General features: G+C 36.5%; 1 pseudogene; it reads right to left on the minus strand.

Annotated features, from left to right (window-relative positions):
• Positions 1-2,978: 2,978 nt before the first annotated feature.
• On the minus strand, positions 2,979-13,277 carry LOC136062386 (26S proteasome regulatory subunit 4 homolog B-like; annotated as a pseudogene).
• Between the last annotated feature and the right edge of the window lie 4,663 nt (positions 13,278-17,940).

Here is a 17,940-nt window from a genome sequence, read left to right on the forward strand (position 1 = left end):
AATTAAAGAAGAATTGATGCATTAACCAAAAACCATACTTGGGATCTGGTTACTCTCCCTCCTAGACAGTCTGTGGTTAGTTGTAAGTGGATATATAAGATCAAGACTCGCTCTAATGGGTCCATTAAGCACTACAAGGCTTGTCTTGTTGCAAAAGGTTTTACAAAGGAGTATGGGATTGATTATGAAGAGACTTTTGCTCCAGTTGCTCGTATCTCATCTATTCGTGCCCTCTTAGTTATTGCCGCTGCTAGTAAATTGGACCTTTTTCAGATGAATGTTAAAAATGCATTCCTTAATGGGGATATGAGTGAAGAAGTCTATATACAACCTCCTCTTGGTCTTTCTGTTGAAACAAACAAGGTTTGTCGCATTCGACGTGCACTTTATGGCCTTAAACAAGTTCTACGAGCTTGGTTTTGCCAAGTTTAGCTCCACCATCTTTCGCTTAGGTTACACTGTCAGTCCTTATGATTCTGCCTTATCTCTTCGTCACAATGATAAATGCACTATTTTGCTTTTCCTATATGTGGATGATATGATCATAACTGGTGATGACCTCGGTGGCATTCAAGAACTCAAGGATTTTCTTAGTCAGCAGTTTGAGATGAAAGATTTTAGACATCTCAGCTATTTCTTAGGTCTTGAAATCACTCGTTCCACAGATGGTCTTTATATTACTCAAGCCAAGTATGCATTTGACTTTTTGTCTCGAGCTGGACTCATTGACAACAAAACTGTTAACACTCCAGTTGAACTTAATGCGCATCTGACACCCTCGAGGGGGAAACCATTGTCTAATCCCTCTCTTTATAGACGATTGGTTGGCAGCCTAGTTTATCTCATAGTTACTCGTCCAGAAATTTCCTATGTTGTTCATCAGGTGAGCCGGTATATGTTTGCTCCACAATAGACTCACTATGCTGCTGTTCTGCGTATTCTACGATACTTGAAATGTACTCTCTTCCATGGCCTTTTCTACTCAGCTCAGTCTCCTTTTGTACTTCGTGCATTCTCTGATGCTGATTGGGCAGGAGATCCCACTGATCGCAGGTCCACTACTGGTTATTGCTTTCTTCTTGGTTCTTCTTTGATTTCTTGGCGAAGTAAGAAATAAAATTTTGTGGCTTGCTCCAGTACTGAAGTAGAATATCTTGCCATTGCTGATACCACATCTGAGCTCCTTAGGCTACGATGGCTTTTTAAGGATTTAGGTGTGTCCAAATCCTCTGCTACTCCTCTTTATTGTGATAACCAGAATGCCTTTTATATTGTTCACAATGATGTCTTCCATGAACGGACTTAACACATCTATATTGATTGTTATTTTATCCGTTATCATTTTGTCCACGGTGCTCTCAAGCTCTTCTCAGTCTCCTCCAAAGATCAACTTGCTAATATCTTCACCAAGTCACATCCTAAGGGACGCCTTTGTGATTTGGTTAACAACCTCAAGCTGGTCTCACATCCACCTTGAGTTTGAGGGGGACTGTTAACGTGTATAATATTGTGAACTTTAAGCCTAGTTAGATTACTTGTATAGCACACATATTTACTTGTACTGCACACATATGCCTCCTATATAAAAGCACCCATGTACATTCTTTGATCAAGAAATACAATACAATTATTCAGTATTTCTAACAATAATAATAATATAGGGATAGAAATTTAATTAGTGAGTTTAATTGAAGTAAATGAGTGAATTATAAACTTGTAGACAAAGACAACCCCTCTCTCTCTCTCTCTCTCTCTCTCTCTCTCTCTCTCTCTCTCTGAGAGAGAGAGAGAGAATGTGTATATATATATATATTTCATTCTGAAATCAACCTCCTTTGGAGTTATAAATATTCCCAAACCAAAAATTTCAAGAACCAATATCATCAAAGCATCCCAATTCCCAAAGGTAAGAAATCTTTCATTATATTTTTTGGGAAATGTTAATGAGTGCCGTTGGAACATTGGTTAAGAATCTATTTTAAGAAAGTTTTAGACATCATTTTTATGGGAAATAAAAAAAACTGTCAAAACATTGATTGTTTTTTTTCTTTTCCCATAAAAACTTTCTTTAATTGGATTGATAACCAATGTCATACGGCACTCGTTAACATGACCCATATTTTTTTAACTTTTCTAAATTTTCATAGTTTAGTTTTGGAATTTGAGGGCTTTTAATGATTTGAATGATTAAAGACAACTTAAATAATTTCATGTTTTAATATTAGAATTTTAAGAAATGCATATTTAGATTTTACTTGAAACAACGAATTATACTTTGATCCCATATAACCAAAGGATTTACAGAGGGGGAAGATAAAAAATGCTTGAAATTGAGGGCCCTGACAAAACCCACTCACGCACTACATATTGGGCGAGCGAGACTGTAGCTCTATCACTTGGCCCAAACGAAGAGCCTAAAATGATCCACTGGGCCTAAATAGACTAATACACACCACATTAGTTGCAACTAGAAACACTATATGTCAAACAAAAAGTCCAGGTTTTAACAGTAGAATTATTTTGACACAGGACACACTTCAAATCAGTTTTGGAGAAGATAACAGTCCCTTGGCACTGCCCTATACTTGTAGAGGATCGAGAGCACTGCTCTATATTTAGTTGTTTTGTTGTGAATCTAAAAGCCTTGGGCCTCGTGTCGGTGTGGACTAGGCATTGCCTCATGCTTTTTTGTAAACTTTGTTGGGCACTCTGAGCCCAACATGTAATTAACTATCTTGCTTGTCGTATCCAAAAACTAAAATACATCCCACTTTGGGTTAAAATTTAGCCTAAAAGGCTAAAACATGCAAATCCTAAAATAAGGGTTCCTATCTCGATTAGGGAACTCATCAAATTAAAATTTCTTAGTCAACCCATGGCAGTGCCTAAATTCAATACTAGTTAGTGATGTCCAAAAAGAGGTGTTGGCAACTTAGCATTCTACTGTTCAGCCAAATATTTCACATCAAATTAATTTGACATCAAAAGCTAAAAACAACAAAGAAGATGCACATGTATTTTCCGGCCAGTTGAACAGGCCACCTTCTACATATAGAGCCCTTCTGGCACCCCTTCTTTCTTTTTGTACATCACTTTTTCCTTGGCTTTCTTGAAGTCTGCACGTGTCACCTGAAGCAAACGTAAAAGATGTTAACAAGTAATCAAATCAGGTCAAACAATTAAAGAGATGAGCCAATCCAAGGAAACAGCAATAGATTAATCAACCAATATCCTTCATCAATAATAACCCAGACCCACAAAAGTTGAGAACAATGCACCCATGCATACTTCGTTCAGACTAGTACCAGAACATGGCATTATATAAGATAAAATAGAGGCTAGGATTGCATCAAGTGGCAGCTATTAAACTCCAAGCATCATGAGGCAAATTGAAGAGTTTAAATGCATGCATGTATAATGTATTTGTGAAATGGGTTATATGCACACGTGCACCCCCTACCCTCCATGCACATGCTTCAACACAAAATATACATATGAAATGAAAGTGAAGTTAAGACTAAGCAAGAACAAACAAAATCTGCCAATGTATGTGTTAAGCAACATCACAGGGAGAACGTTCATGTATGTGTTAAAACTAAGCAAGAAATATTGTGTCACCTTCATACAGCGCTCTCTTAATGCAAGCAAGCCAGCCTCAGTACAAATTGCTTTGATATCAGCCCCAGAAAATTCATCTTTAGTCATCACAAACTCTTCTAAGTTGACATCATCTGCCAATGTCATTCTTGATGTGTGTATCTGAACTGCCAAAAACATGAACATATAAGTCATAAGATCTTTATAGTGAAAAACAAAGGAATTGTATTATCATTCACAATGGTATTCTATTTCTACACATTCTGTATCAAAGTACCTGGAAAATACGCCTCCTTGTTTTTATGTCCGGCAGAGGGAATTCAATCTTCCTGTCAATTCTACCAGGACGAAGCAAGGCAGGATCAAGACTTTCGATTCTATTTGTAGCAAGAATCACTTTGACATCTCCTCTTGAATCAAAACCATCTAACTGGTTCAGCAATTCCAACATTGTCCTCTGGATTTCACGTTCACCACCTGAATGTGCATCATACCTGGGTAACATGGTTCAATCATAGATGTTATCTAAAGCAGAGGTTGCAGGCAAGAAATATGACAGAAATATGACAGTGCTGTATTAACTTGAGTACCTTTTTGTGCCAACTGCATCAATCTCATCAATAAAGACAATTGATGGTGAAAAATCATCTGCAACTCGAAAGAGTTCCCTGACTAATTTAGGCCCATCACCCAAGAATTTCTGGATTAATTCACTTCCGACCACGCGCAAGAAAGTAGCTGACGTTGAGTTTGCCACTGCCTGAAGTAAAACACAAGCATAATCACAGTTCCCAACCAATATCTAAAATAAATTGACATGAGAGAAACCCATGGTGACTGAATTCCATACAGGCTGTAAAGCATGCATGTAATATATGTTGAATGTATACCATACAGGTTCCATTAGCATAAATGTTAAGATTTAAATGTTTTATTTTATAATATTTATTGGAAGTATCTTTAGATATTTGGTAGTTTGACCAAGTCTTAATTTAGATATTTTGTTATTTGATCTCAGCCAGATTTCATGCTGAGAAAGTGCCTCACGTTGCTATCCTAGTTTGTAGGAGTTGTGGATAGTGCTTTCCTATTTTATAGAAGTTATGGTTAATGCTAGATAAAGCATTCTGATGTATTGCCTATTTATAGGCCCTTTTCCTTATCAATAAAATTCATTCAGCTTTACAATTCAACACGTCTTTTTTGTTTTTTGTTAACTCTATATCAGTTTGTTTTTTTGTTAACTCTGTATCAATGGTATCAGAGCTAGTGAGAAAAGCAAGAGAGAGAGAGTGTATCAATGGTATCAGAGCTAGTGAGAAAAGCAAGAGAGAGAGAGTCCCCAAACAGTATTGATGGCTTCAGATTCAAATTTTGTGCAGGCTACCCACGTTTTGATGGTCACTATGACCATTGGAGTATGCTAATGGAGAATTTCCTATGGTCCAAAGAGTATTGGCCGATTGTTGAATCTGGAATTCAAGCACCAGCACCAAATACAGTCTTGACAGATGCTCAGAAAACAGAGTTGGAAGGGAGAAAGCTTAAAGATTTGAAGGCAAAAAATTATCTTTTCCAAGCAATTGATCGTCCCATCTTGGAAACAATTTTTAGCAAAGAAACTTCCAAAGATATTTGGGATTCCATGAAGAAGAAATATGAAGGCTCTGCTAGAGTGAAGCGTGCATAGCTTCAAGCTTTAAGAAGAGATTTTGAGACACTACAAATGAAGGATGGAGAATCTGTCACCAGCTACTGTGCCAGGACTATGGAGATTAGCAACAAAATGCGCTTTCATGGTGAAAAGATGGAAGATGTCACCATTGTTGAAAAGATATTGCGTTCCTTGACACCAAAGTTTGATTATGTCATTTGTTCCATTGAAGAATCGAAAGACATAGATGCATTTTCTCTTGATGAACTGCAGAGCTCCTTTCTAGTCCATGAACAGAAGATGAACCGAAGTTCAACTTTAGAGGAGCAAGTTTTAAAGGCTTCTATCTCTACTCATTTCTCAAACTCTAGAGGAAGGGGTAGAGGTAGAGGAAGGGGAGATCGAGGCAATAGAGATGGCAGCAGACATTTCAAAGCCGATGATGGTCAATTTCAGGGCAAAGGCAGAGGACGAGATCAACATTTTGACAAATCCAAGGTAGAGTGCTTTAGATGTCATAAATTTGGTCATTATCGTTCTAAATGTTATACTAGGCTGCCTAAAGACAAAGAAAAGGAACCGCAATTGAATTTTACTGAAAAGAAGGAAGTGGAAACTTTGTTAATGGCTGTTCAAGCTAATCAGGAACCTGAATCTGATGTTTGGTATGTGGATACGGGCTGCAGTAACCACATGTGTGGAAGTAAGTCTTCTTTTTCTTATTTAAATGAATGCCTTCATTCTACAATACGTTTTGGTGATTGTTCTACTTTGAAGGTGATGGGAAAGGGTGATATAGAGATAAGAACCAAGAATGGTTTTGTAGAAACAATTTCTAATGTTTTTTATGTTCCTGACTTGAAAAGCAATTTGTAAGTGCTGGTTAATTGCAAGAAAAGGGTTATATAATCACTATTCAAAAAGGTGTTTGTGAGATTTATGATCCTACTAGAGGAGCCATTGCTATTGTGCAAATGAGTACAAACAGATTGTTTCCATTGAAGATTACAAGTGTGCAATCTTGTTTGGTAGCTGAAGTAAAAGATTCTTCTTGGTTGTGGCATTTTCGTTATGGCCACTTGAGCTTTGGTGGATTAAAGACCCTCCAACAGAAAAATATGGTGGCAGGTCTTCCTCAGATTAGTATGCCTTCCCAAATTTGTGAGGAATGTGTTGTTGGCAAACAACATCGTTCTCAATTTCCCTAAGGGAAGTCATGGCGAGCAAAAGTAGCTTTGGAGCTAATTCATTCCGATATATGTGGCCCAATAACACCATGTTCTAATGGAGGTAAAAGATACTTAATTACCTTCATTGATGATTATACTCAAAAAACTTGGGTTTATTTTTTACATGCAAAATCAGAAGCTTTTTGTGCATTTAAAAGCTTCAAGGCTTATGTGGAAAATGAAACTGGAAACACCATTAAGACCCTCCGAACAGATCGTGGTGGAGAATATTGCTCAACCGAATTTGAAGTTTTTTGTGAAGATCATGGCATTCGAAGAGAGCTGACAGCTGCTTATACACCACAACAAAATGGTGAATCAGAGAGGAAAAACAAAACCACCCTTAATATGGTTAGAAGCTTGTTGACAAGAGGGAGAATTCCAAAATCCTTTTGGCCTGAAGCTGTAAATTGGAGTATTCACATTTTGAACAGAAGTCCTACATTTGCTGTTCAAAATATGACACCAGAGGAAGCATGGAGTGGAAGGAAACCTGCTGTAGATCATTTTCGGATTTTTGGGTGTATTGCCTATGCCCATATTCCAGATGAGAAGAGGAGGAAGCTAGATAACAAGGGAGAAAAATGCATTTTTCTTGGTGTTAGTGATAAGTCAAAAGCTTATAAACTATACAATCCTAGTACCATGAAAATTGTCATCAGCCGTGATGTGGTGTTTGATGAAGAAGGCACCTGGTTATGGAATCAAAATGGTGTTAAAAAAAGTATTCCAGCAGATTTTGATGATGAAGAGAAAGGGCAGCAGCGTATGGAGAATGAGCAAGAAGAGGAAGCCACTCAAAATGTTCCAATAGCTTATCAAAGCCCACTTGTAGCTGAATCACAAAGGCCTCAACGTGTTCAAAAAAGACCAGCATGGATGTATGATTATGATGTAACTGGAATTGATCAATCTGAAGATCCACTCATTCACGTTGCTCTGTGATCCTACCAATTTTGAAGCGGCTGTCACAGAACCAAAATGGAGAAAGGCTACGGATGCTGAAATTACAGCCATTGAAAGAAATGATACTTGGGAGCTGACTGATCTTCCAAAAGGGCAGAAAACAATTGGTGTAAAGTGGGTTTACAAGACAAAACTGAAGGAGAATGGAGAGGTTGACAAGCACAAGGCACGTTTAGTAGCTAAGGGCTACAACTAGGAGTTTGGTGTTGATTATAAAGAAGTTTTTGCTCCGGTTGCAAGGCATGATACAATCAGATTGGTGATTGCTATGGCAGCTCAAAACTCATGGCCTATCTTCCAATTGGACGTGAAATCAGCATTCCTCCATGGAGATTTGAAAGAAGAGGTATTTATCGATCAACCTCCTGGTTATGTAAAACTTGACAATGAGCATAAAGTGTATAAGTTAAAGAAAGCTCTATATGGATTAAAACAAGCTCCATGGGCTTGGTATAATTGTATAGAAACTTATTTTTTGAAGGAAGGATTTCAAAAATGTCCTTATGAATATACACTGTTTATAAAAATTGAAGATGGAGGAAAGATGCTCATTGTTTGCTTATATGTGGATGATCTAATCTATACTGGAAATAATACAGCCATGTTTGAAAGCTTTAAGAAATCTATGATGGTTGAATTTGAAATGTCTGATCTTGGTATGTTGCATTACTTCCTTGGCATAGAAGTAGTGCAATCAGCTAATGGGATCTTTATTTCTCAAAAGAAGTATGTGTAAGATGTTTTGGACAGGTTTCAGATGAAGGATTGCAATCCTGTAAGCACTCCAACTGAGTTTGGCTTGAAGCTAAACAAAGATCATGAAGGGAAGAAGGTGGACAGTACACTTTACAAGCAAATTGTTGGCAGTTTGATGTATTTAACTGCAACAAGGCCAGACATAATGTATTCTGTGAGTTTAATAAGTAGATATATGGAGAATGCAACAAAAATGCACTTGTCAGCTGCCAAGAGAATCCTTCGTTACTTGCAAGGAACTAGAGATTTTGGGCTGTTCTACAAGAAGGCTGAAAAGTTAGAATTGTTTGGGTTTACTGACAGTGATTATGTAGGAGATCAAGATGATAGAAGGAGCACTTCGGGCTATGTTTTTATGTTGGGCACAGGGGTTGTATCGTGGTCCTCTAAGAAGCAACCAATTGTCTCCTTGTCAACTACAGAAGCTGAATTTATTGCTGCAACAGCTTGTGCTTGTCAAGCTATCTGGTTGAGAAGAATTCTTGAAGAGCTACAGTTCAAGCAAGTTGAAGCTACTATAGTTTTTTGTGACAACAACTCAGCAATCAAACTCTCTATGAATCCTGTACTACACGGAAGAAGCAAACACATTGATGTGAAATATTATTTCTTAAGAGACCTCAGCAATGATGGAACAATCAAAGTGGTTTATTGTCGAAGTGAAGACCAAATTGCAGATATACAGACCAAGCCTCTCAAGTTGGCTGCATTTGTGAAGTTACGTGGTCTACTTGGAGTGTGTTCACATGCTGCTGCAAAGGAAGACTTTGTAGAGGGTTGATTTTTATTTTAAACTGATTCCTGCAGATTTCAGTTTAAGGGAGAGTGTTAAGATTTAAATGTTTTATTTTATAATATTTATTGGAAGTATCTTTAGATATTTGGTAGTTTGACCAAGTCTTAATTTAGATATTTTGTTATTTGATCTCAACCAGATTTCATGCTGAGAAAGTGCCTCACGTTGCTATCCTAGTTTGTAGGAGTTGTGGATAGTGCTTTCCTATTTTATAGAAGTTATGGTTAATGCTAGATAAAGCATTCTGATGTATTGCCTATTTATAGGCCCTTTTCCTTATCAATAAAATTCATTCAGCTTTACCATTCAACACGTCTTTTTTGTTTTTTGTTAACTCTATATCAGTTTGTTTTTTTGTTAACTCTGTATCAATAAATGTAGAATACATTACTGTTAACATACTACAAACACCAAATCTCTGTACCAATTTCAAAGCAAGAGCCCAATTGACTCTATCCAACTTGCAGGTGGCAATATTCAGGATATAGGAAAGGAGTGTGCCAAACCTTCTAAAGCTCAGCTTTTCTTGCAAGGGGATTCAAAAGTCAAATATACAATTTAAATTTTTACAGATCATTAATATATAAATAATTGGGTGTTCTAAATAGACAAGGATGTGAGGAAGGCATTCAAGAACAAGCAGTGGACTTCAACTCCAGTTCATGGTGCAGCCACCAACAAACTCTAAAAATCTATAAGATTATGATGCAACCTAAGAAGAAGAAAAGGAAAAAGAGGTTGCGGTACACATGAGGTAACTTTCAATACTAGCATCCTAATACATAAACTTATGGAAAGTAAAACTCCTGTTGTTCACTTAACAATGTATACACCTATCATTCTAACTTAACAATGCATGCTCAGTTTAACCTGAACAAATTGACTAGAATGTAGCAACAACCGTTATTTGGTCAGGGATAAACTAACAATCAGTACAGAACAAAATACAAAAACAACCAAAAGCATAAAATATATAACAATTATGCACCTTGGCAAGCAAGGTTTTTCCTGTGCCAGGCTCCCCATATAGTATGACTCCTTTGGGGGGTTTAATACCAATGTCTTCATACAGTTCAGGATGAGTAAGAGGAAGCTCCACTGCTTCTTTAATTTCCTGGATCTGGGCATCTAACCCACCTATGTCAGCATATGACTCCAGTGGAGCCTTCTCAACTTTCATCACGGACACCATGGGATCAACCTCATCTTGAAGAAGCCCAACCACAGAAAGGACCTGCATAGACCATACACCATGCAAAATACGATTCAGAATTTGAACACCATACACTAATAAAATATTGGGATGACAAAATACAAATAAAATTTCCAGCTAAGACATAATTGATACAATAGTATTTAAACCTATATTACTCTTTATCATCATTTTAGTGTCTTTTCATTTTTTTTTTTTTTTTTGGACTGGTTAACATTTATGATCATAGTAAAACTCTAAAATTAAATGTTTTAGGTATATTGCTTAACCTTTTGTTTGCAATGATATCACCCGTTGGGGTGCAGCCTAGTGGTGAGAGGTTTGAATTAGCTATAGACCCGGACATCCTGAGTTTGAATCCCCACTAGAAGTTCCCCTAGATTACTTGATACACAATTATAGCAGGTGAGGTATCCGGTATTTATTCCTCAGACAAAAATTTTGCATTCCTTTTCTAATGTAACTTTTGCCAGGGCACTTTCACTAAAACCATAATAACCAATCACATATTTTTTGATCCTTACATGCTTGGCCAAACGCAATCCTTAGATCCCAAATATCAACTTCCAAAACACATTTGAAACATTGGATTGGATAGTGGGACACCCAAAAATTTGCACAATTACAGTGCTGAATCACAACAACAAACAAAACCTTAGTCTTAAGATTTTGTGGTCAACTATGGACCCTCGACAAATTAATTAGGGACCACCATATATATTCTTTTCCTCCATTCTACTCAATCTAAAGTCATACTCTTCACTATTCCCTTAATTAACATGTCCTTTTTTATTTTGATAGTAACAATAGGTGAGAGGGAATTTGAACTCTTAATGTCATGGACACACCAAGAGTTATCAACCAATTGAGCTACAAATGTGATTTGATTACTTCTATTGATGTGATTTTTGGTCTTCCTCTACCTTTTTTCGATCCCTCAACTCTAATCAACACACTCTTACTTACTCGTGCATTAGTCACTCTTTTCAAATCATGAGAGACTCTCCCCCTAAACATGTGCATCTCCCCCTTAATGTCAAGTCATAGTCCCAAAAAATCTCCCCCCCCCCCCCTCCTGTCACGAACGACATAGGGATCAAGAATCACTGTCTAGATCAGCAGGGTGGTCAATGCCAAGCTTCCTCTCCACTCTATCAAACCACACATCCAAGCGCCTCAAGCAGTAATCAATGCAAGCCTCATCAAAATCCATCCTGGCCTCCATCCTCATAAGTATCTCATACAACTGGTGGTACTGATCAAGAGGCCCTTGTGCAAAGGAGCAGTAAGTGCAGGAGGTACATCATCATCCTCAGCCTCATATTGGTCAATCTCATCATCAGTGTTCTCAGCCCCTTGTTGAGCATGAGCCCAATATGTCTCATTCAAACCAATATATATGTGTTTGGAGCCCAATATGTGCTTTGTGCAGTACATTGTGCAAAATAAGGCCAAATAGTGCAACATGAGCAACCAGGTCCAAGAAATCCTAAACCGCCTTGTACATTCAAGCGTAACCCTACTGTGTCATGCACAACGAAGTGAATGATGAAGTTAAATACGAGCGTGAAAGGCATGTGCCCAAAGAGGTATCATGTGTTGGGAATTATAACATGATGAAAATGAGCAAGAAGAAAACGAAAGGTTTAAGTCTCATCAAGTAGTTAGGTAGTTAGTTAGAGAATTGATTAGATGGTTAGAAGGTAGTTCAGGCTAATCTTAAGCTTATTTTAATTTAAGGCCTTATAAAGAGCTTGGGTATAAATGGAACCATGTAATTGTAATTACTCATTATGTGCATGATAAGTAAATTCTCTCTACTCTCTTGGAGGCCATGGCTACCTCAAACTAGCCACCATTCTTAACCTTTGGCTTAGCCTTGTAACTCAATTAGCACCTCTTAGTATTTCCAACGAAAATGTCTAGAGTCCAAAAATCCCCCCTATCGAATTGGCAACCATTCCCTCATCATCCAAATGCAATTCCCACTCAATCCTACAAACCAAACCAAACCAAACCACCCCACCCCAAAAACACAATTTCATAGTTCTTTCAAAAATCAATTCTTTTAAACTTTCTAGAGACTCATATTAGAATTCCCTCGATTTCGTATTCTAAAAACTATAGGGTTTGCAATTCTAAACATCAGCGATCTCCACAGAAACACAATATTAAACAAATTAAACCAAAAACTAAAACCCTAAAACACAGTAAAAAGAAGAAGAAAAAAAAAAAAAAAAAAAAACTTCATTGTGCATATGAATAGCGCAGCCAGGCTCGAGCTGATTCTTATCGACAAACGAAAGAATCCCAACGTAGTACTCAGGCCCCACCGACGAACTCACGATGGCATGGTTCTCATCGATGAGCTCTTCGAGATTTCCGACGCTCATGGGGGACCCACGGAGATCGTCGACCTTAGATCGGTCCTCCTCGTTCTTCTCCTCCTGGGGTTTGAGTCTCTCTTGGTTGGCCACGAACTCTTCCTCCATTAGAAGATAGTCTTTGATGCGCTCCAGTTTCAAGACGACCTGCGGCTTCTGGGCCCTTTTGCTTCCGCTGCTTGCGGCCCACGCGAGATGGAGGAGCTGCCGGCTCGTATTTCTTCTCCTTCTTGTTTGCGTCGTCGGATTTGCGATCTCCGCCTGGGCGGTTCAGCCCGCCTGATGGGGCTTGACCCATTTTGCTGTTGGTGGTGAGAGAGAGAGAGAGGGGGGTGTGTGTTTTGTTATGTGTGGGGTTCGGTTTTGATCGATTTTGAGGGAGCTGGGTGGGTGTTACTGTATGCATATGAAATATTGGTATACTTGCTGATGATTGTTGTAGGTTGCCCTAGGCTGATATTTTGTTCGAGATTGACTTGGATGGAACTCACTTCCTTTTTTCTTTGAGAGTTTCAGGGATCCCCATCCATAGGTCTGAGATCCACATCTATGAATTGAGGATTGTTGGCCCTTTTTTTAATTTTAAGTTTCATAGATTTGCTTCTGTTTCCTGCGCGGTTGGTATCAAGACCATTAATAATAATACATGGTTTGCACAATTGTATCTTGGTTTTTCCATAAAGGATAAGTGTGGAGTCAATAAGTTTTGTAATATTTCAGCTTCCAGTACAAATTAGTTGGAATTCCTGAAAGGTCGTTCAAGGAATTCAGTCATTGTATAAATCTTAGTTGTAATCTCATATTACCACCATTTTAGGGTAATCACACCAACATTGTATTTCTTTTGACATAAAACATTTGTTCTAATTCCTTACTCACTTAGGTCCTTTTGGATATATATTACTGTTAGTTTCTTTAAAACCTTCTCTCCTCTTTTTGTGTGTGTGTGTTAAAATACTTAGTATTCTAAAAAAAAAAATTCCCTACTCACTCCCTATCTTACAAAATCTCACAACATTTTTCATAACAAGTTTGTTTTCAGTTTTGGCAGGTCTAGAAATAATCTTTATATTATTTTATCTTGACTTATAGTTGATTAAAACACATCAATAAGTTGATAAAATATTGTGATATTTTGTTGTGGTCATAGAAAGACCATGTAGCCCCCACCCGAAATTGTTTGATTTCTCATTAGTATCTAGGAAATACTCATGTTTTCTATTTTTTTTTTTTTTTTACTCTTCTTCATTTGCTTATTTATATGGGTCTTAACGTCTGTTTGGGTATCGCTTATTTTGCTGAAAACTAAAAACAATAAAAAAATAAAAAAAATTTACTGTTCACTCTTTTTTTACTATTCATATGCCTTGGTGCACTGTTCATGGAAAAAAAGGAAACGTAGACACAGACGTGGGAAGCGCAAAACGCGCTTCCCAAACACACACTTAATCTTCATTTTAAAATATGTCTATCATAGAATGACAAACAAGTAGAGAAATAAAAAAAAAAGACTTCTTCAGTTTCTTTATTTCATTATTTATTTTACGTATTATTCATGGTTTCCCTTCATTTGGTCGATTGGTTCGGAAGAATTATCGTCTTCTTCCCTCCCCCCAAAAAAAAAGCTACTTCCTCTCCAGTAGAAGATTTTTTATTTTTATTTTTTAGTAAATTAAAGCAACTCTAGCTTTGACTAACCTCAGCTAGCCTAGAGGGGTTGGACAAGTCCAGATATCTACTGTGAGTGATGACCCATTGTGTAATGTTACAGGTCGGACCTTTATTAGCTTCAAAGTTTTTGTGAGATTTCTTTTTACAAAAAATTTAAATATGGGCCAGGTCAGGTTTTTCTTTAGTACGGGTCCTGTCTCTTTAGAAAAAGTGATGGGTTCTATTGCAGCCCACAGGGATCCATGATGAGACCTGAGATCATGAGAGTGAAGGATGGCGGAGTTAATAGGTAGCGCTTCAACGTTGTGGTGGTTATTGTGGTAGATCACTTTCCCCAGAAATGTAGCCACCAAACATAGTATGCACTTACATGACTAATCCAGTCATATTATGTAATTCGCTATATACAATCCTGTGTTATGGTCTTTTGTTAAGTTGCTTGGTAATTAGTGTGTGCGCTTTGCAAGTAATTCTTAGGTATTCTTGGAGTACAATGAATAGTGCTCCCTTCTCTTATATTCCCACTCATTAAATTTATCGTGGGTCTACCATGAATGTGAAATGAGAGAGCACTATTTTACTATACTCTGGGAGTACTTAAGTATGAGACTTTGGTTGGTTGCTTATTTGGACTTCAAAATTTAAAGTTTGGGGCTTCACTATTTCGGAATTTGTTGTCTAACTCCATCTAAAAGATTGTTTAATTGTTTTTTTTTTTTTTTTGGGTCCTCAATAAGATGACTTTGCGATTAAGCATCATTAGCTCTCAATCCTCAAGAGGTACGTGAACTATTTTTTACCCCTTTTAAATTGTTGATATAGTAGTTTTTAATAAACAATTTTATGCATTAGAATTCACAAATAGTAAAAAATTATGGACGAAAAATTGAACTTCACCATGATGAGTTTGATTTGCAATTCATAAAACCAGAAAAGGGGTTTATGAGGAAACTCTTAATCGAGAAGCAAGCACATAGGCTTGACTACATGCTCATGTACGTATCTACCCTGATATCCATCAAGACTAGGACTGTTAATCGTGCTACTTTCATTAGTCAAGTACTGAGATTTCATATGCCTGTGAACTGTAAATTCTTCTCTATCATCATCTCCCTTACACACGAGAAAATCCATTATGTTTTCGTAACATGCATCCTCCCCCTCACATGAGGGGTGTGGGGTCCTGTTTGCCCAATGAATTAACCATTTTTTCCTTGCCATGTATTGTACAAGGCTTCTGCTTAAATGGAATTGGTTTTCTTTCCTTTAGGAAAGGCTTTTAAAAACCTTTTATGAAAAAAAAAAAAAAAAAAGGTACAAAAATAGATTTTACTATAAAGTCGAAAACGATATTCTAAATTTCTAATAGAATCATAGGCTTGATTTCCTTCCCACGTGGGTCTATTATCCTAATAGAAAAATAGAGGTTCACCAACTAGGGACTTTAATCGTGCTATTTCAATTAGTCTAGCACTGAGAAAAATAGTTGTTCTTCTTTGTCATCACATGATCACCTCCAATTCACAAAAACCTGTCCATAATTCCTTGTCATGCACGGTACAAGTTTTGTCTAGTGTGAATGTGTGAATTGATAGCTAACTATTTTCTCCATTTTCTTGGCCCCATTCTTTCCTTGATTTAAGTATCTTCAAACTTATTGATTTAAGCCCGTTTATGCAATCAATCTCACTTCTTTTCCTCCTTTTAATTAATTGTTATTGTTTATATATATATATGAAACGGTTTTCTTTAGAAAAGCTGAAAAATAATCAAAACAAGAACACACAAAGGACTATTCTATTTTAGTTCCAAAGTTCAAAGAGTATTCTGTGTCTCTCTGGTGCAAACTCATGATGCCAATAGAGAGGCCATGCATTCACTTGCTCTTGGCTTTTCTGTTAGTGCATTCATGCGTACTTGAATTGTCCCAATCTGCCAACAACTTTACTGATCAATCGGCTCTCATTGCCTTCAAATCCAAGATCAACAATACTGACTTGGCTGGTAATTGGTCCACAACAACAAACTTCTGTAATTGGTACAAATTGACGAGAATCAACAACAATTTGCCATCTCAAATTTGTTGTGAAATTGTTATGAAAATGTTGTAGATGTAAGATTATTTATTATTATTTTTTATATAGGTAAAACATTAATTTTAATTCCCTATCTCAAAGCAAAATGTTACAACATTTTCACAACAAACTTGTTTTGAGTTTATGGTAGGTCTAACAATAATAATTTTTTTATTAATTTTTTATAAATGCCCAGAAATTCAGCAAAATTTTCTGAATTACGCAGGGTTGGTTTGAATGATTTTGTGCATTTTTTGGGTTTGCAACTGTGGGTTTTTGGGTATAATGGTGTATGTTGGGTTCAAATTTTTTTGGGTTTGATTATTTGTTGGAAATCAATTATATATGCTTGAGGTGATAGCCACAGAAACTATTCTTTCATCTATATTAGAATTAAACTTGAGGTGCTCTAAAGAATTACCAAATAAAAGACCCGACATCAAAGAAGTGGTGGCCAAGGTAACAAAATTAAATTGACACTTCTTCGAAACAGATATATTACTTTTTAGCTTTGTTATTGCGAGTGACTATGAGGCTTTAGTGCATGACAAGAGTAATATTACTTTTTATAGTGGGTAGGCAAGCCAAATCAGTACCATATGGTTGCATTCACGAATCCAATATTGGGAGTTTGGAACTGAAAACTATTTTGATCCTATTGAATTAATTCGTATTTGACAAGCATGCATGACTCATAAAACAAATGGCCTTAAAACAAGTTAACTTTTTTTTTAACAACCTTGTAACTCAATTGGTTGACACATTCTGGTGTTTTTCACGAAGTCATTTAGGATTTAAATATCTCCTCCAATATCAATTTTAAAATAAAATAAAGTTTATTTATTTATTTTTAAATTATAGAATAATTAACACTTAGTAGTCTGCACACAAGATAAACAAGTAGGTAATTAAAATTATCAATCAAACCACGCAATGCGAAATTTAAATGATTTGAGTATAGTGTAAATTCATGTGAACCTATCATCCACTTCATTGAAATTATTTAAAATTAAGATTGTCTATTTCATGATTTAGATTTTATTTTTTAGATCTGATAATATATAAAGTGTTATGTCCTTTAAAATCTAAATATAGTTGTACTAAATACACTTCTAGATTTGTAATATTTAATCTATGTGCAAAATTTAGGTATAATTCCTTAGCTATATTACCTTATGTTTCCCAATTAACTTTAAACTCATGGTTCCATTGACCAATAAAATGCAAATAGTTTTATATTTCCTAAAGGGAATTAAATTAAATTCAGTTATGTGTTTAAATTTAATTGGAGAACTTAACATATAACACGTAGGTGAATTCATGTACCCAGTGTGATGTAGGCAACTGTACCAAAGGTTTTGGATTGTGTTGCGTCCTTATTTTTTACTAAAATTTTTGCAATGCCAAAGCCATCCATATATGCAACTAGGTCCTCATCCAAAAGGATATTTGTAGGCTTCAAATCACAATTTACCATGGATTCTGGTGAACATTGTGGAGATATTTCAAGGTTGATGTAAGATTAGCCATAATGCTTACTCTTTGAACAAGATTCAAGCAATAGCTCTGAGAGTATAACCGCTTTTTAAGGCTTTCATT

Source organism: Quercus suber, unplaced genomic scaffold (genome assembly GCF_002906115.3).
Source record: "Quercus suber isolate HL8 unplaced genomic scaffold, Cork oak 2.0 scaffold_409, whole genome shotgun sequence".
Classification (NCBI taxonomy): Eukaryota; Viridiplantae; Streptophyta; class Magnoliopsida; order Fagales; family Fagaceae; genus Quercus; species Quercus suber.